Source organism: Vulpes vulpes, chromosome 1 (assembly GCF_048418805.1).
Source record: "Vulpes vulpes isolate BD-2025 chromosome 1, VulVul3, whole genome shotgun sequence".
Taxonomy (NCBI): Eukaryota; Metazoa; Chordata; class Mammalia; order Carnivora; family Canidae; genus Vulpes; species Vulpes vulpes.
The window spans coordinates 77,785,242-77,797,597 of NC_132780.1; the positions used below are offsets into that span (position 1 = coordinate 77,785,242).

Here is a 12,356-nt window from a genome sequence, read left to right on the forward strand (position 1 = left end):
TTGTTTTCTGTATGGCAGACAGAGTGAATGTGTGAGAATGTATGTGAATATGTTTTTAAGGTTCATTGTTTTTACTCTTCTATGGATCTTTACATCTGTAACACCTAACTCTTCATCTTTTGGTATAACCACTGGAGGTGCATCTATTAATGTCCTATTTTGAAAGATGAGAAAATCAACACAATTGTGCTTCTGCCCTCTTCCTTTAACAGATTTTATTTCTTATATTTTAATAAGCTTATCTTATTGGCTTACACCATTCATTCCTGATTTATCCATTACAAGAAGTGACTGTCAGATTTCCTTTAAGAAATATGAGAAAATTGTATACATTTAATCATTTATTTCCTTTTACTATCTCACAGTTTTTACTTATTAAAGTGTTAGTTTAGTTTTTCCAAACTTACAGCTTTTATCTTCCATGACCATATATCCCATGATTGCTTAGATTTATTCCATATTATTAGAAAACGGTCAACAATCATAAGCCATCAGATTTGACTATGACATGTCTTCCAATTACTTGGCTATCTGCATTATATTGCTGAGTTCTGTTTTTAAGAATGACTCAAGTTACTAAAGAATGACTCGCCAGAGTTCTTTCATTTTTCAGATTGCATGTCATCCCAGTAGAGGACTCCAGTCATACTTTCCCTCTGTACTTTATTACTCTGGCTTAGTAGTTCTGAATGAGAAGGTAATTTTTACTCCAGCCTCCACCACAGAGATTGTCTTAGTTCATTCAGGCTGCTATAAAAAAAATACCTTAAATTAGTTAGCTTCATGGCAACAGTCTTTAACCTCAGTTCTAGAGGCTGGTAAGCATAAGATCAAGACACTGACAGATTTGGTATCTTAGGGGGGCCCATTTTCTAGTTCTTAGAGGGCACCTTCTCACCGTATCTTCACATATGGAAGGGGACAAGGCAATTTTGGGGAGCTTCTTTTATAAAGGTATTAATCCCCATCACGAGGGCTCCAACCTCATGACCTAGTTAGTCACCTCCTAATACCATCACCTTGGAGGTTAGGATTTAAACACATGAATTGTGGAAGGACATAAACATTCAGGCCATGGCAAAGATATAAGGCATCTGGTGTCATTTTTGGATGGAAGGAGGTCAGTGTACTATGGAGTCTTGTAGGTAGAGTCACAAGGCAGCTCTCCCACAGCAAAGAAATACCTGACCCAAAATATGAGTAGTGCTGAGGTTGAGCTATCTTTGCCTCACTGTTCCCAGAAATGAATGCACTTGGGCAGATATATAAAGCCACCCTTATTCTTATAATCTTATTGTAACAGTTACATAATATTTTTGCACAGATACACAAAGAATTCATTTTTTTCAGCCTTGAGATTCCAGTATTAAATGATCTGCAGCAATACTTACCCAAGGTTTTTTTTTTTTTTTTTTTTTTTTTTTTCTTTTCTCTCTCCAGTTCAGTGCTTTCTTCACTTTAGATCAGGGCTACAACCTCTGCCAACACTATGTGATCTCCTAAATCTCATTCAGGAAACAACCCCCAGGGTCTATATCTCGCCTGCCTTGCAGTCTTGCCTTTGATATGAACACTCTGTCTGTGGCCAAAATTAAAAATATGGATATATCTTAATCAGCTCTTCTGAGAAATTCCTACCCTAATTCCAGGCACCCCAGCCTCCTTGGAACCTGATTTCTATTTCTTCCCTCTGGGAGGCTCTACTTCCCTGGGCTACAGCTTGACAATTGCCATCACCCAGGGAGCCAAAATGAATGTTGACATCATTTTGTGTGTTTTCTTTCTCTCAAGCATCACAGGCCTTCAATGCCTGCTGTTCAATGCCTGAAAACGGATGCTTTATGTATTTTGTTTATGGAGGGTATTGGGTAAGTCACTCCATCATGGTTGGAACTGGAAGTAGGTTTTACACTTGAAACATTGTCCTCCACTTCAGTCATGGAAATCTATTCTCTTATATTTTAATTGTATTAAAATAATTTTACATTTTTGAATTTGTTTCTATGTTTATAGATTGTAACACATAATAAGAGCCAGTTATAAGAGAAATAAGTAAATCTCAAAAAAGTACAAGATACAGAAAATTAAAAAATGATTTACAGGACTGATCTTAAAGATATAGAGAGAATCTGCATCCAAGAAAGATAATATAAATTAATTTTTACCACACGCAGAACATTTCCAAAAAAATCAATCAAGTACCAGGTCTCAAAGGAAGCCTTAGTATATTCTAAAGCACTCATAGTATGCATAACAATTTCTGTTACAATGAAATAAATTTAGGAATCAATAACATTAGTTTAGCCTAAGAAATCCCAATAGTCCCAAATCTAATAAATTACTTCTGAACAACATCCATTTCTTTTTGTGATAGTTGCTTTATATATGAAATTGCAACCTCTTTGATTTCTATTTAAGAGTTGCCTTTTAAATTAAATTTACCCTTCACATTGATAAAATGACACCTTTTTCATTAGATAAGATATGTCATCTTTAGGTCTATAAAAGAAATTTTAATAATATTCATTCACTTTGACCAGTTTCCAAACATTTCTACATTAGCAGTAAGATATAAAGAGTAATTTTTTTCAGTTAGACTAGGGAGGAAAAGCCAGCCTAGGGGATGTTTGCAATAGGAAACATATGTGAATACATATTTTTTACAGTGCAAATAAATAAAAGGCACCTATCACTTTAAAAAATATTAGAATGGATTATTCCAATGATTATTATGTGACTGAAATTGCTGATCAGTTCAACGTATTTTATGTGCTATGGACACCAGGTAATTATTGGAATTGTGTTCCCTATGTAGTAATTGGCATTCAGGATATGTTGAGCTTGATCTTTACTATGATGGAGATTTGGCAATTTCTTTTCTCTGTAGTCTTTCCAAATGCATCATTAGGTCACCTTATGATTCTGTCAACACAAAGATATTTACATCTCTTTGTGGATATCTATCTATATCTCTATATATCTTAACAGTCAAGTCTCTTTATTTCCTGAGGGAGATTAATGAGATTCTCAATAGTAATGTCAGATATAAAAGGAATATGTTGACATTCAAATCCATTGGATCCTGGATTTTAGACAATGAGTAGGGAAATTTTGAATAGTAAAGCATTTATCAAGCATTTGCCTAAAATTATTTAGTTCCAAAATCTGGACAGCAAGATTTCCAGTTGCCAGGTATAATGATGTGTAATTGTTTTACACAATGCTAAGCAACATCAGAGGTTTCAGTACAGTTATGATAAAAGTTGACACACAGAGAATTAAATTTCAGGGAAATGTCAGTGATTTATTTTATTAACCAATTTATGCTGTAGGAAAACTCATACCACGTCAGGATTTACAGTGAAATTAAGTTGACAAAGCATTTAAGGAAAGCCAAGTCTCACGGGTAAAAGAGGCACTGTTCCGAAGAATACATGAAATTCTAATTCACAGTTTCTTTCAGTGTTACCCACTTCAGAATGAAGAAAAATCTCTGACTGTGGAAACATCTCTGCCAACTTTCAATTATTGCTTTTACCCATTTTATGGATTAAAATTGTTTGCTCTATCTGCCTATCATCCATCCATCCATCCACCCATCCATCCATCCATCTGTGATAAACAGTTTGGAGTGCAGTCCTAATCAAACCTAAGGACAGCACAAACTCTTTACTATTCATCCTTTAGTTGTGAATTATTTTGAGGCAAACCAATATTCAGAGCCAGCTAACCAAGATGCTTGAAACTGTGTTATTTCTTTAGATACATTAGGAGAATGTTCAAGAGAGTGCTTTAAAAATGCAATTTAAGGATTTAATGCAGACAATTTTTGCTTGCATACATCTCTCCAGTTCTTCTGAAGAACTTATAATATAACAGTCCCTAAAGACTGACAAACACATATTTTTATGTGAATTCGTGACACAAGATTCTTTTGATACATTTGCTAATTCATTTGAGGAGGAGTAAGTATCACTTGCTTAGGTAAAGAGCAATCCATAAGCCCTTTACATCAGCAAAACTTCAAATAAGACAGTTGTCCAATTATCTGGTATAAAATATAAATCATCTCTATATTTAGGGAAATATTGATACAGTAAAACTTCTTAGAAAGTAAATAAAATGGGGAATTATGAAGCTCTGAATGACACAATTATAAAAAGAAACTTACATTTATTTAGTAACTTATATATAGTACCAGAACTAGCACCTAATTTGTTTCTGCTAGTTAATTACCTCTTAGAAATGAAGTTATTAGATTTAAAAAATGAAAAACAAACTGGAATTAGTGTAGAAAAAATAGAATTTATTTTTTATAGCCACATGGATCTAATATAGTTTTAACTTCTTTCAAACAGTTTACCTTCTCAAGTTCGTTTGCGTTCTTTCCCTCCACTCATAATCTAGTTTACTCTATATTTGTTTTCATTCATTGTTTTCATGACATAATGCAAAGTGCATAGTAATATATTCTACAGTACCTGTTAAAGTTAAGAATGCTTCAGGCTTTACTGTGTATATACAATGACTTTGAGCAAATGTAGAGTGTATCGTGAATAGATGGTAGTGCTATATTTTCTAGTTTATCCGAGGGAAGCAGTATTATATTATTATTAACATTATAATATAATATTATATTGATTTGAATGTCCTAAAACTGACACAGTGATGTGTTCAGAAAAAATGCTGTGTGACAAAATATGGCATATAATTAGGGCTGCTGGATAAATTATAGGATGTCAAATATAATAATATTTATATACTAAATATAATAATATAATTATTATAAAAGAATAATAACTATGGAACCCAATCAAACCAATATGCAGAGCCAGCTAACCAAGATGCTTGAAACTGTGTTATTTCTTTAGATACATTAGGAGAATGTTCAAGAGAGTGCTTTAAAAATGCAATTTAAGATTTAATGCAGACAATTTTTGCTTGCATACATCTTATAACTTTTAAAAGTAATACTTCATGTTGCAAAGCTGAGTTTACTGTTGTGTTTCCAAGTTACGCTTTTAGAATGCAAGCTAAAAACAAAATACTCCTTCATAAGAGTATTTTTCCTCCACATAAGATGAAACCAACTCTCATAAAAATTATATGTCTTGAGCAATATCATAAAGCTGGTGAACAGAGTTGTTGGGACTCAGATCCAGGTTACCTGATCCCAATCTTTGTGCCTTTTCCATAATAGAATGATAAGAGACAAAAGATTTTGTAATATCAGGAATAACTCAGTTCTCAAGAGTTTATTAACTCTTGATGTCTCTGGTCTATGTATTCACTCCATGCCCTTACCCATCTGAAAACTCCAACTAGAAACTGTGTTAAGGAAATAACTTCAGCCAAGTTGATGCCAATGAATTGTTCTAGTATTTTCTTGAGAGATGAGAGGAAAGTAATATTTATTAGGAGCCCCAACTCATTTTACCAGCAACTAGCAGGAGACTACATAGAAATTAAATTTCATTCCAAATTTCATCTTTATTTGCCCACTTATTTGATGAACATCAAGTCCATTTCACTTGTCCCTGGTTTTCAATGCACAGCTTTGATAGGATTGCTGTTCCTCATCATTAAATGATAATATTTTTGTGTCTTGTCCTGTTATTTTTTCATTCCTTATGTTGCATCTCTAATTCTTTCATCTATTTCTGGCAGCCTGACTCTTTTTGTTTGAGGTTTTCAGTCACTATAAATTATTGAGTGATTTCCATTTTCTTCCACATTGCAACATAAAGAGAGACTGCAGAGAAAATCATATAGTTATTTCTATGTGGTAGATCTTTTGAAGGGGCAAGAGAACTTTAAGAAGGAAGATCCCTAATCCTGACAGGATCTAATATAGGGGACTGCTGAGACAGAGTCTTCTTAGGAGCTCACTTAGCAAATTATGCTGTAAGTACTTTACGTTAGAATTTCATCTTTGCAAGGAAAGTTGCTTTAGGATTACCTATTTAAATCATTCATATGGTGCTCCTATTCTTGTAGTATACACTATCTGTCCCTTCATCAGTGATGTGGGCACCTTCAATGATGGGGAACCCTCATATACCCAGGATCAGTTGAGCCTGACCTGACAGCTCTGATCCTTTATATTCCTGCTTTAACTTGGGCCCTAATCTTTCTTTCTATGAACTTCATTCTTTTATGATAATTTATGGTAATATCTTTCATGGTAATTCCTCTAATAATTGAAGACAATGAGCCATCATGTCTTCTATACTCTCAAGGTTAAGTATTCTGAGCTCATCCAATAATTCTGTATGATATGGTTTCTGGGGCCCATCTCCCCTGTTCTTGCTCTCCATGTTTCTGTAACTCTTTTAAGAACTGAGTATAATTATTCAGGGTATTCTTATCATAGTAAGTATGATATCATCTTCCTGTTGTATAAATTATCCCTTTATTGTAGGATTACATCCATTTTTTGAACTTTCACATCCTGTTTTGGCATGTATTCATTTTAATGTAGAAAAACCCAACTAAGTTGGTTTTATGCAAGCTACTGCTAAATCAAAACCACACAGAACTGGAATTTATACAGTTGTTCTGTCTGGATGTGAATGTAGTCCTATAAAACTATAACAGTTAAATTCTAGTGTGTTTGATTTCAACAAATTCTTGCATTCCAAAAAGTTCTTTTTGATATGAATTCTGCTATCTGATTTATTCACACTCACATCAAGTTTCTCTTCAGTCACATATTTGGTAAATATTTTATTCCTATTTCCAAATCAATTGTGATAATGTAGACTTATTTAAATAAGATTTTTGGACAAAACTCCAGAAACATATTAGTACATTTAAAAATTTATTTCCATTCTGATTGCCATTCTATATCACCTTTCTGTTCTATTTTACTTAGAACTGCCTCTTTTTTCCTGCTGGAGGTAAATTCCTTAAATAAAATCAAGGATTTCACAATAATTACTCATAGTCTTTCCACTCATAGGGGAGGAACCTATCGAAGAACAAAACAGTAGTATCAGACAGTGTTTTAAGTAGCCTATGAAAAATGCCAACACAACTTTAGAGGTATTTGGAGGTAGGCAAAAATACTTTTATCTGAAGGGAAAGCCATTTGGAATTAACATTTCAATTACTAGTTCATTCATCAAATACTTATTTGTTTCTTACCATGTCCTGGACTTGTTTCATGCACTGGAGAGTTCTAGAAATGAATACAATGAGATTGAGCTTTAAAGAACAGAGAGATCATTTCTAGGTAAAATTTGGAGGCAGATTATTCCTGGCAAAACAAATAGCAAGAACAAAAGACCTAGAGGCAAGAATCCTTGCTCTGTATTTTGGGAGTCAAGATCTAGGTCATTCTCAAATATAATAATAAGGTTGTTTTGTGGCAAGAGTTTTTGTAGAGTACTTTTTAAGATAAATCATCAACAGAACTGAAATTTTAATATTGAATTGGATTATCATTTATAAAGTTTCATTCCTATTAACTAAGATATGAATGTTTCCTTGCAAATATATATATATATACACACACACACAACTCCACCTTGACTTCCATGTGTGATTTATTTTTAAACATATATTGACCAGTAACATCCATGTTAACTAGTTCTCATTAAAGTCATGGTAAAACTGTGTTGTTGTGGGTTTTTTTTTTTTCTGTATTGTGGTTTTGATGAAGTGTTCACACAAATGTCCCTGTTGTTTTTACTTTACTTAGGATTCAGACATGGTCTTATGGTTTTAAAAGCATGGCAATTTCTTGATACCTTGCACCAAGCTGAGACAGAAGTTTTTGGTTACTTACCAGTACAAATATGTAGTCAAGACAGAGTGTTTCCTATTTTCAGAATATCTGGTGCTGGGGTAAACACTAAGTCTTCTCAAGTCAAAAGAGGCTACTCAAGTCATCTAAGGAGAACTTCCTTCCTTCTTTCCTCCCTCCCTTCCTTCCTTCCTTCCTTCCTTCCTCTTTCTCTCTTTTTCTTTTTTGCCAGATTTATCTTCTAGCAATTTTCTACTTTTAGGCTTTATAAAACTTACAGAGTTTCTCTTTTATTCTAATATTTAATCTCTATTAAAATAATTTTATATAACTTGAAATGTTTAGATGTGTTTATTATAAAAATGTAGAAAATAAACAAAATGAAAAAAATCATCTGTAAAACCATTAGTGATAACTATTGTTATAATTTTGATGTATTTTTAAAAGCATATTGTGATATATATCACAACATTTTGTAAGTATATTTATAAGTTGTTAAACTTACTTCTATATTATGATATTAAAGATGAATTGCATCCATTATATAGATATTTCATCATTGTTTTCATCAATCTTTGCATAAAATATGATTTCATTAGAGCAATTTTTAAAAAACAAGGGAACGTTTTAGGACTTTGAAACTAATTCTAAATCATCTATAATACTAACTCTGTCTTTCCTTCTAATTTTATATATAATTTTTATCTTACAATAAAAAAGTATTAAAAGATTATATTTATTATAGTCATTATTATTTCATATATGTAGTATAGTAATAAACACTATTGTAAAAACACTGAACAAAATTCCTTGAAGGCAAGGAATTTTGAAGGCAAAGACCATTCATGACTCATCTCGAGGATCTAAGTGCTTAGCCAAAGTCTGGGGTGTGATAGGTCTACACATTTGTTTAATGAATGATTGGACATGAGTGAAACATTGTATTTGGAAAAGTAATTTGAATTCAGGATTTCTAAAACATTACTTTCTTTTTCTATATTTGATATAAAAATTAATACAGAATAAATTATCAGGAACATTTATCAAATAATCTGGGATAGTTTCATTTTTTTTCTTAATTTAATTCATTGCAAGGAACATAATCAGTACTGAAAATTATCTTCTGCTGTTTTCTCCTAATGAGAACAGAGCAGAAATGGACATGACATAAGACATCAGGATGTCAAATGTTGGCAAAAACAATCACCAGCTGTTTAGAATCAGTTGTAGTTCATGATCATACTGAGAAGACACAGAAGTCACTTCCTAAGCTCTTCTCTGTTAACAATTTTAGTCAAATCCATAATTGGGAGAGGATTCTGCTTCTAATATATCTGATGCAAATTTGGGGAAATTATTAAATGACAATTATAAATTAGGCAGTAGGTATTTTTTAAAAATACAACTTGTTTTTTATTTCCCTTTGCCAAAGTAACATTGAAGAAGTCATAGATAAGAAAAAAGATGATAGAATCTTTCCTAACATGTTGCTACATCTTTCCAACTTCTTTGCTAATATGTTTACATAAATAGGATAGAAATATCATTTTGTGGGGCGCCTGGAAGACTCAGTCTATTAAGCATCTGACTCTTGGATTCAGCTCAGGTCATGATCTCATGGATTGTGAGATAGAGTGGCAAGGCTCTGTGCTCAACAGGAAGTCTACTTGGAGAAACTCTCTCCCTCTTCCTCTGCCCCTCCTCCTAATAGCACACTCTCTCTCTGTCCTCTCTCTCAAATAAATAAATATTTTTAAAAATATTATTTTGTATCTCTAAATGGATTTTTTTAAAAGATAAATTGTATTAGGAAGATAATTTCCAAAGTTACTATTTCTTTTTCTCTTTAGGTAATAGTGATGCCAGAGACATAATACAAAAATCAATGTATTTTTATTGGAAAATATAATGGGTGAGTAATTGTTAATGAATTTAATACTTGTGTAATCAATATATGTTCTTTTATCATAGACAGTCGGAGTGCAAGAATACATTGTTTAAACATTGTGTTTCTTTCCTCCTACCTCTAGGGAAGATGGCTAGGTGGAGAACCTGGAATTGTTTGTTTGGGTTTTTTTTTAACGATTGATTGATTGATTGATTTTAAAGAGTACAGTGGAAAGGGGCAAAGGGAGAGGGAGATAGAGTCTTAAGTAGACTCTGCATTCAATATGGAGCCCCACGCTAGGCAAGTGGATCTCACCACACTGAGATCATGACCTGAGCCAAAACCAAGAGACAGATGCTTAACCAACTGTGGGCCCTCCTAGGCACCCCATGAAGTGGGATGCTTTTTTACACAGAAGAGAGAGCCTGCATCTAAATAGCAACATGAAACAGAAAATCATGTTGTTTCACCCTCAGGAAGTGTGCAATTGTGTAAAGAAAGCAGGATCATGTGTATGTTACCCCAAACAAGGGTTTATTTCCAAGAGTCTATCCAAATGTTATTTGTAGAGATGTTTTAGCTCTACTTTTCTTTACTTTTTTTTTTTTTAAAGATTCTCTCAGATATTGCAAAGTTCTCAGTCTGTTTAGCACTTGGCAAGGATTTCAGAGCCTAATAAAAGGTGTCTAGTTATAGCTTTATTGCTTCTCTATTTCTTCAGGAACTTCTGTCAGTTGGCTGAGTGAAGTTATTGAACCTGCTGGTTTTTAAGCTCCTGAACAACAGCATCAGTAAGTAAGATCTGTAGTGAAGATCTAGATCCAGCAAGAGCCATCACATGTACAGCCAGAGTACAGCCTCAATACAGCCAGAGAAACTATAATGACATTTCTCACCAAGAACTCAAAAACTTTGGAAAACCCAAACATACTTCTGAAGGGTCCACCTCAACTGATACATAGAATTTGAGACTTGAGTCCAAAATGGACTGGCTGAAATCTATGAAACCTCTAGTATTTTTGTAACATACTCTTGGTTCCATTTTTTTTTAAGAAGAAAGGAAAGAGTCAGGCAGAAAATGTTTCTGATCTTTATTAATTTGGCACCATGTTAATCCCCAGGTCATAGGAATTTCTGCAGTCTATACAGCTAGGGAAAAGAATGCAGAGCTTAAAGGAAAAATAAAGTCAAGATTATGCCATACTATATGTACATAGATGTTAAATTCAGGATACTATCATTCCAAATAATTCTGTCACAGAGATTTGGACACTGATTTACATATGGACAAGGGATACAGGGGTAGCAAAGAAGAGGAGGAATTCTGGATGCATTTGAAGAGTTCATCTATTGCTATGGAAACAGATACATCCTAGCAACAGCTGCTTGGTACGTAGCTGACATGCAGAGCTTAAGGCCTTAAACAAGAGGAAAATGAGCCATGAAGAAATCTTTAGTATATATAGCATTTATATTTTTAAAGGTTTGAAATGGAGAGTGGGAAACTCATACATAATTATGTCAAAGAATAGAAGTTACAGAAATCGAGGTTTATCTTCTCACCATCACAGAACCCAGAATATTACTTATTATATTGTAATAGCTACTATTATCTTGATTGCATGACAAAATGCCACTTATCAGATAGCCAGTGCTACTTGAACATCTTATGCTGAGTCTAAAAGATAGTATCCAACCATATTTTAATATACAGTCTTTGTCTTAGCAGTTCTTAGAATAATATCAGTATAGACTATTTCAAACCTTCCTCTGTAAAAGGAAAAAAATTTAGACACTGGTTTAAGGTTTTTATTTGAAGCTTGAAAAATATTGTAATCTATCTTTTTTTATTTTAGTGAATAGAATAGTTTTTCTGATGCTTAGAATGTTCTGGGTAAGTGCTTCAGGGGTACTTCATTTTCCATGTTTAAATAAACATTTATTTATATAAAATGAAAATAACCAAATATTTGTCATAATTTCAGATCATTCTGTGTGAGTGGTGTGTGTGCATGTGTGAGTGTGTATGTGTGTGAGTGTGTGTGTGTGTCCATAGCAAACAGTTTCCAGGGAGCAGGGGATATTTTTCCATAACTTTTTAATATCTGAATGTAGATTCCATATACATCTTGTAGATTTCCCCTTCTATTTCTGGAGCCATCAAAATTAGTGACTCAGTAGTGGAACTTATCATATTGCTATAGATCCTTTTAGGAACTTATGCTGCTATACTGTTTTATCTATCACTTTTAACTTCCAGAATCATGATTTTAATATTTAGAATATATTTTCATACTAATCCAGAGGACAGAGCAGAAGATAGCTATTGAAAACATGACCTTTCAGAGAGAGCATTTCAGAAAATTATAGTAAATCAGTAGAATTCACTATGTACTTAAATGCCAACACTATTAAGTGTCTATCAGTTAGAAATGTCATTTTTTATATTAGTTTCAGGTGCACAATATAATGATTCAACAATTCTATACATTACTCAGTGCTCATCAAGGTAAGTGTCTTCTTAATTCTCTTTATCTACTTGGGTGAAATAGAAATGTCATTTTGCTAATCCAGAACGTAACATTTTTTTGGTCTGCTTTTACTAAAGGATTGAAAGAAATACTGTCATCTGCACTGTCAGAAATGCAAGTCAGGGGCTCAGAACATTTAAATGTCTATTTGCCTTCACAATCGCATGATTCAAAGAACCACGTTTTGTGA

The 12,356-nt window shown here is 33.1% G+C and overlaps 1 long non-coding RNA gene across 1 annotated transcript in view; it reads left to right on the plus strand.

Annotated features, from left to right (window-relative positions):
- LOC140600020 (uncharacterized) overlaps positions 1–11,588 on the plus strand; it is a 41,465-nt gene extending 29,877 nt beyond the window's left edge. The window contains exons 5-6 of the long non-coding RNA XR_012003207.1: positions 9,598–9,659; positions 10,357–11,588. This is a non-coding gene — a long non-coding RNA (uncharacterized lncRNA). The remainder of the gene's footprint in view (positions 1–9,597; positions 9,660–10,356) is intronic.
- Positions 11,589–12,356: the final 768 nt, after the last annotated feature.